Raw genomic sequence first — 6,818 nt, 5'->3', positions numbered from 1 at the left:
ATGGGTCTTGCTTCCCCTGTATCTATTTTATGAGTTGCTAGGTTGGTCCTCCCTGGGATGTTTGAGAAGATCTGAGCAAACTGAGCAAGGACTATTTTTAACTGCTCCTTTTGCTCTGGGGTCAGACCTTCGTCGAATGACACCTCTGCTAGAGTTGTGCCCTTACTTAGCTCTCCCCACCCAGTTAAATGAATCCCTTGGGTCACCTTCCCCTTTACTTGTAACACCAACTTATTTCTGTCAAAATAAGGCTTAAGTAAATTTACATGAAAGTTTTTACATCGGTTCCCTTCCCCATCTAACTCTACCAAATAGTTCACCGCAGAAATCCTCTCGACCACTTTGAAGGGACCGTCCCACGACATCTCCAACTTCTTTCGACGTCTTGTTCTTAACACGAGCACACTGTCACCGGGCTGAAAAGATCTGTCTCTTGCGTGTGCATCATACCACTGCTTCTGTCGACGCTGTGCCTGCTGCAAGTTGTGAGCAGCTTGCTCCCGTAGCTCTTGAAGGTCGCTCTGCAGCTCCTGTAGATACGTCACAACATCAGGGCTGTCGATCTGCTCCTCCCCTGACCACGCTGCTTTCATCAAGTCTAGGGGTCCTCGTGGCTGTCGTCCAAATAGGAGTTCAAAAGGACTGAACCCTGTGCTCTCCTGCGGCACTTCGCGATAACCAAATAGGAAGTGTTGCAGCCTCTCATCCCAGTCGTTAGGATGATTGATGGAATAGGTTTTTAGCATCCGGCTCAGGGTCGAATTAAATTTCTCCGTCAAGCCATTCGACTGCGGATGATAAGCCGTAGTTTTAACATGCTTAACCCCACAAAGAGTTAAAAGCTCTTCCATGGTCTTGGACGTGAAGGATGTCCCTAAATCTGTTATAATTTCCTTGGGGAATCCCAGCCTTAAGAACACCGACATGAGGGCTTTTGCTACAGTCTTTGAGTCAATGTCCTTCAGAGGTATTGCTTCTGGATAGCGCGTAGCATAATCCACGAGGCATAAAATAAACTTATTCCCCCTTTTTGTAACTCTGGAGATAGGCCCGAGGATGTCCACTCCTACTCTGGAAAAGGGCTCAGTAATTACGGGAATAGACTGTAACAAGCCTCGCGTTTTGTCCGCTCTTTTGCCTGCTTTTTGGCAGATCACACAGGACTTGCAATACTCTTTGATGTCTTTGCCCATCCCAGGCCAGTAAAATCTTGCTTGGATTCTATCACTAGTCTTTCTAATGCCTAGATGCGCTGCTGAGGGTGCGTCGTGTGCCATTTGTAGCACTTGCAACCGGTAAGTTCTTGGCAACACTAACTGTTTCTTCCTTTCCCAAACAGCAGCAGTTTTCCTCCTCCTAGAAATTCTATACAATCTTCCCTCAATGGTGGTAAATAAGCAGGGGTTCTCCACAGTTACTTCTGCAGTAGGACTTTGTGCTTTACCCCACAGCTCTTTTATAGTTTCATCCTCTTTTTGATCACTCAAGAATTGGGCACCGTGCTCCTGGACCACTGGCACGCTAATCAGCCCTTCATCCTCACCAGGCTCTATGGGTGACTCTATAACTGCAGGAGGATTACTCTCAGTGACTTGAGACTGTGACCTAGTTATCACTTGAATACGGTGCTTCTGACTAGCTAGGTCATTCCCTATTAAAAAGGGTACCTCCAACTCATTTAGGATTCCTACTCTCCACTTGCCACAAAATCCTTTGTAGGTAATATCAACTTCAGCTAATGGTACTTCAAAATGTGGGCCCCATATGCCTTTTAAACTATAGGACTGACCCTTGAGGTACTGCTCCTTTGGAACAAATTGGGATTTAACAAGTGAGACTTCTGCTCCTGTGTCCCTCAAACCAAAAAAAAGACTGACCATTTAATTCAATTGGCTCCATGTAATCTTGGTTGCACTCCTGCTCAGCCCTCCAGACCTGTAAGACCTTAGAAGTAGTCTCAGCTGAACTGTCTGCTTTCTCTGAGCCTTCTGTCTGAGGCGAGCTATTTTCCTGTGACTGCATTACCAGTTTTACTTGTTTAGCTGCAGTAGGTGTAGTTTGCGACTTAACCAGCAGGGGGCACCTGGCACGTACATGGCCCTCACGATTACAGAAAAAACAAGTGATTTTCTTAGACCCTGTCTTGTCAGAAACTGATTCCTTGAAAGGAAAATTTTCTTGCCTGTCTTTATTTTCTCTGTTTCTCCATGGATTACCCTTCTGTGAGTGTTTTGGGAATGCTATTTCATTGAAATCTCCTTGTAGTTCGTCTAAGACCTCGGCAACCCGTGCCACCGTTTTCAGTTTTTTATCCCTCAAGAACCAACGTAAATTGCTAGGGATTTGCTTAAAAAAATTGTTCTAAACAAATTAATTGTTTTAACTCATCAAAGTTCTTCACTCCACTCCCTTGAATCCATCTGTCAAGTAATTTATCTAAGCGGCTAGCTAGTTGGGCATAAGTCTCTTTATGTTCCTTTTTTGCCTCACGAAAAGCCTTTCTGCTTTGTCCAGCCGTGAGTCCACATCGAACCCTGACCCTTTGCTTAAATACTTGGTAACTTGACAGCTCTTCTTCCCTCAGGTCAGCATAAATTTCACTTAGTATCCCACAAATTTGAGGTCTTAAATAAAGCATCCAGTTCTCCTCAGGTATTTGAAATTCCACACAAACGCGTTCGAAGGTAAATAGAAACGATTCGACATTATCGTCTTTTCCAAATTTGGGGAACCTTTTTAAATTAATTGCGATACTATCATTGTTAACTGGACTCCGAGTTAATTCTGATCTCAAACGTATCTCTTCAAGCTTCATTCTGTCCTGTTCTAATTGAACCCTTAACCTCTCGGACTGCATTCTCTCCTCAGCTTCAATTCTAGCTTTTTCTCTCTCACTTTCAGCTTCAATCCTAGCTTTTTCTCTCTCACTTTCAGCTTCAATCCTAGCTCTTTCTCTCTCACTTTCAATTCTAGCTTTTTCCCTCTCACTTTCAGCTTCAATTCGGGCCATCTCAATTCGTAGTTTCATCAGTTCTACCTCAGAACCTGGGCTTCCCTCAGCCCCTTCCGTTCTTTCATCTCCTTTTGCCTCTCTGGGTTTTCTTACGTGAGTCATTTTCCTCACAGGAAAATCCTGACAGACTCAAACCAAACTAGGCGCGTGAGCTTTGAATTTCGATCACGACGCTGCCACCAAAAATGTGACGACCCGTGTCCCACTCTCTCCTACTAGCACTGCGACACAGGAATCCAGAGGGGAAAACACCCACCCTCTGCTCCTGCCGCCTCAAAAATCAACCCCTTTTACTGATGGGTTTCTTAGTAAGGAGAGCCTTCCAGCTTGCGTGACCTGGTACCTTAAGAAACTCTAGGCTGTCCCACGGAATAACCCCTTTGCCTCCAGTAAAGGGTCTCCCTCAGTTGGATTCCCCCACTGTAGAAGTTTGCCCTAGGCACTCTGGCAACTTCTTGGCACCTCAGGTTACCCTTCTAAGCCTCCTCCGTGTAACTTCAGGACACAAACCACCACCTCCCTGCCTGAGGTGAGTTTGGCCCTCTCTTGAGTCACCACGGCTGTGAGTCCTGGTACCTCGCTGGAAAAATACAGACGGACCTCTTGTTGGCAAAAAACAGAGATGAAGTTTTATTGTGTTAAAAACATAAGTGATTCTTTAACGTGTCATTTATTAATTAGCTTTGTTCCAGTTGTACAAAATAAACTCAGTCAAACATTTAACTTTAAGTTTTCCTAGCCTCTTAACTGTCTTCATACAAGCCACCTCATAACATCACACCACACCTTCCTCCCTCTCCCTCCTAACTCACCAAACCGAAACTCCCTCCTTTCAAACCGGGCACAGTCCCGCCCCCATCAGAGTTCTATGCCAGTCAGGCTGGAGGTGGGTTAACTCTTTGCCAGCCGGGCAGAAATAAACATTTTAAAAGTGCTTCAATTTGTCACATGTAGCTACTAGTCTGGAATGCCACGTCCCACTTAACCCAGTTGGGGAATGCTGCTGATGATGTACTAGTGGTTATAATTAAGGACCGCATATGCCTGTGACTGATTTTTATTTTATTTTTTAAGGGATACAAGCAGCTAGCTTGTACTAAGCCAGACCAGTGGTCCATCTAACTCAATATTGTCCACACTGCCTGGCAGCAGATCTCCAGGATTTCAGACAAGAGTCTCTCCCAGCCATAACTGGAGATGGCAGGGATTGAACTTTATCTACAGCTGCTCTAACACCGAGCTGTAGCCTTCCTCAGTTCCACTCTGTGTTTTGCTGCAATCCAATGGTGGCCTTGATTTATTCAATCCAGCGCTCACCACCCGAAGCTTTCATGACTGCATTATACTCCTTAACAACCTCTGTCCTCTCTGCAAAGAACCAGAACAGGCAGGACGAAACTGCTTCCCAAAAGGGGCCTCAAGTTTCAAAACAGCTGTTTTGCTTCATGGTTTTCAATATATGCCGCTTTTTGTCCTCTGTTGATCTTCTCCTTCTCCTCCCTCTTTGGCGATCCCTTGTAGCCGAGTAAGATTGTCTTCCACAAACACAGTTTTACAATGAGTCCGTAAGTGACTGTGAAGGCCGATTCTGGATCCACACGTCCTTCCACAGTGGGGACATTGGTTTCAATTGTTTTTTACGACTGCTAGATGGTGACCCCACTGGGCGCGGTAATCGAGTCAGGAGAAAAGGGAAGCAGACTATGTTCAGAGCACCCTTTCTAGCCCCTCCCCTTCTCGGGGTGAGCAGAGTGGATCCTAAAAAGGGCTGCTCTGTCATGGATACAGCTGCCGAGCTGCTCAACTGCCTCGTCCCTTGAGTCAGAACGACTGAATCTGTATCCACCGCCCATGTGCTGGTTCATGACTAGGGGCTTCCAGATTTCATGATCCTGCCCTTGTTACCATTTGCTGATCGCCATGGGACTTTGGGGGTTTGGGTTGGGTTTTTAGAAGACGCCTGTGCGTGAATTTGTTTTATGTGTGTAAATCAGTGCACGCTGACCAACGCACAGTCTTCGCAGTAGGGCTCTGTTCCGATGGCATGAAGTAGTCGCGACAAACCAGTAGATTCCTATCTGCTGCAGCCTTCGTCCGCCTTCACAGCCGTTGTAACATACCACTTGCTATCATCCGCCTGTTCTGCCGTTGAGGACTTCTTGGATCATTCTTTGTCTAGCTCCTTCCCTTTGACCTTACTGCCTTGGGTGACCCTGCTGGGAGTACGAGATTCCCGACGGCTTCGCTCACAAGGGTCATAGGAGCATGCAAGCCCACTCACCACGACAAGGTGATGATCCAGCGAGTAGGCCTCTGTCGATAACACTGTTAGAGTAGCAAAGCAATAGGATCCTCGGACTATTTTGAGGGGCGAAAGTCTAGCAGCTGCTTTGAGAAGGATGGTGTATAAATTGGATTGAGGTCACCCTTCCCAAATATTGAGGAAAATGCAAGGTGGCACCACCACACAGAAATATTAGGTTCTTGTTGGTGTATTATGTCCACAGAGGGCAAAACAAGACATGACACCAGTCTTGCAATTACGTGGATGGGTCCTCCAGTCTAGACTCAGCACCTAGTGGAAGTGAGCTATAACCCTTTTCCCAGTTCCCTATTGTGGCTCCTGTTTACATATTTAAAAAATGCATCCCTCCAATTGCTAAACAGTGTCACTTTACTTTAGTTTGCTCCTGAAAGTTCTATATGTTTACAATGGCTTGGTTTTGAGTTATTGCATGTATCCGAATCATTGTATGTAGCGGTATGTTTTCATTACTCCGGTCAACATGCAGAGTAACTCTGAACAAATTTCATGGTGGTTCTATTTTATTCAGAACAGTTTTCTCTTTGTGCATAACGTTCCTAAAGTTTGGGCGAATCGTCTTGATTTGATAATTGTTAGAATGTCCAGGCACTGTCATTCGCTACGATGATTGTGTCAAAGAACGGAAGTGAACTATTTCCACAGGAGTTTCACCTGGAGCTTGGATGGCAGCGAGTCCTTTTCTTCTGATTGTGTGTAGCCTGTGCTGTGCTACTTTCACAAGCCAGCAATTATTTTCATGGAGTTTCAACTGCACGTCCAATGACAATCAAGCCACTCGGTGTTGTTTCGCAGGTGAGTTTCCCCAGCTGGAGAACCTCTTTCAAAGCTGAAAATAATGAATAGTCTCTTACGGCGCTCCTCCAGACACCCTGTCTATTCAGCATTCATTCTGACTTGCTTGCACAAAGCTTATGTGGTGGTTAGACGGTGTCCACTCTTTATTGAACATTGGTTCCATAGTATGTCTTTGTTATATTCTCAGTTACTGCACAGCCGAATGTTCTGCAAGCCAGTAATGAATTTCCCATTTCCATCATGCTACTTCACCTTGTCAATTTCCTGTCGTTGCTTTCAGACCTCATCAGTTCTTCTTTGACTTGATTGGATGAGAGCCCAGTTCAATAGCAATCTGATTGTCGTGTGACTTGTCAACCTATTTTCAAAAGACATCGGTGTGTATTTCTGCAAGTTTGCTCATGCTTTGAACTTATTGGCTTAGAATTGTAAGCCCAGAACGGGATGTTCATTAAATCTTCTTTCCTGCTGCAGTTCCTTACGAAGCTCACAAATCTACTTAGGTGGGTTGGGTTAGCCATGCAGAATAGTGTGGGATGTGGTATGAGGGCCTGCATCGGTTAAAGGGACGTGTGTTGTTCTTTGTGTATTCAGAAATGGCTGTAGGGTCTCCTGTAGCATGTCTGAGTGACATCTTGGTTTGTTGCTCCAAAAACAAGTTTTAGAAAGCTCCAATGATATGCT

The sequence above is a fragment of the Zootoca vivipara genome, chromosome 12 (assembly GCF_963506605.1).
Source record: "Zootoca vivipara chromosome 12, rZooViv1.1, whole genome shotgun sequence".
NCBI lineage: Eukaryota > Metazoa > Chordata > Lepidosauria > Squamata > Lacertidae > Zootoca > Zootoca vivipara.
This window is presented reverse-complemented; position numbering follows the sequence as displayed.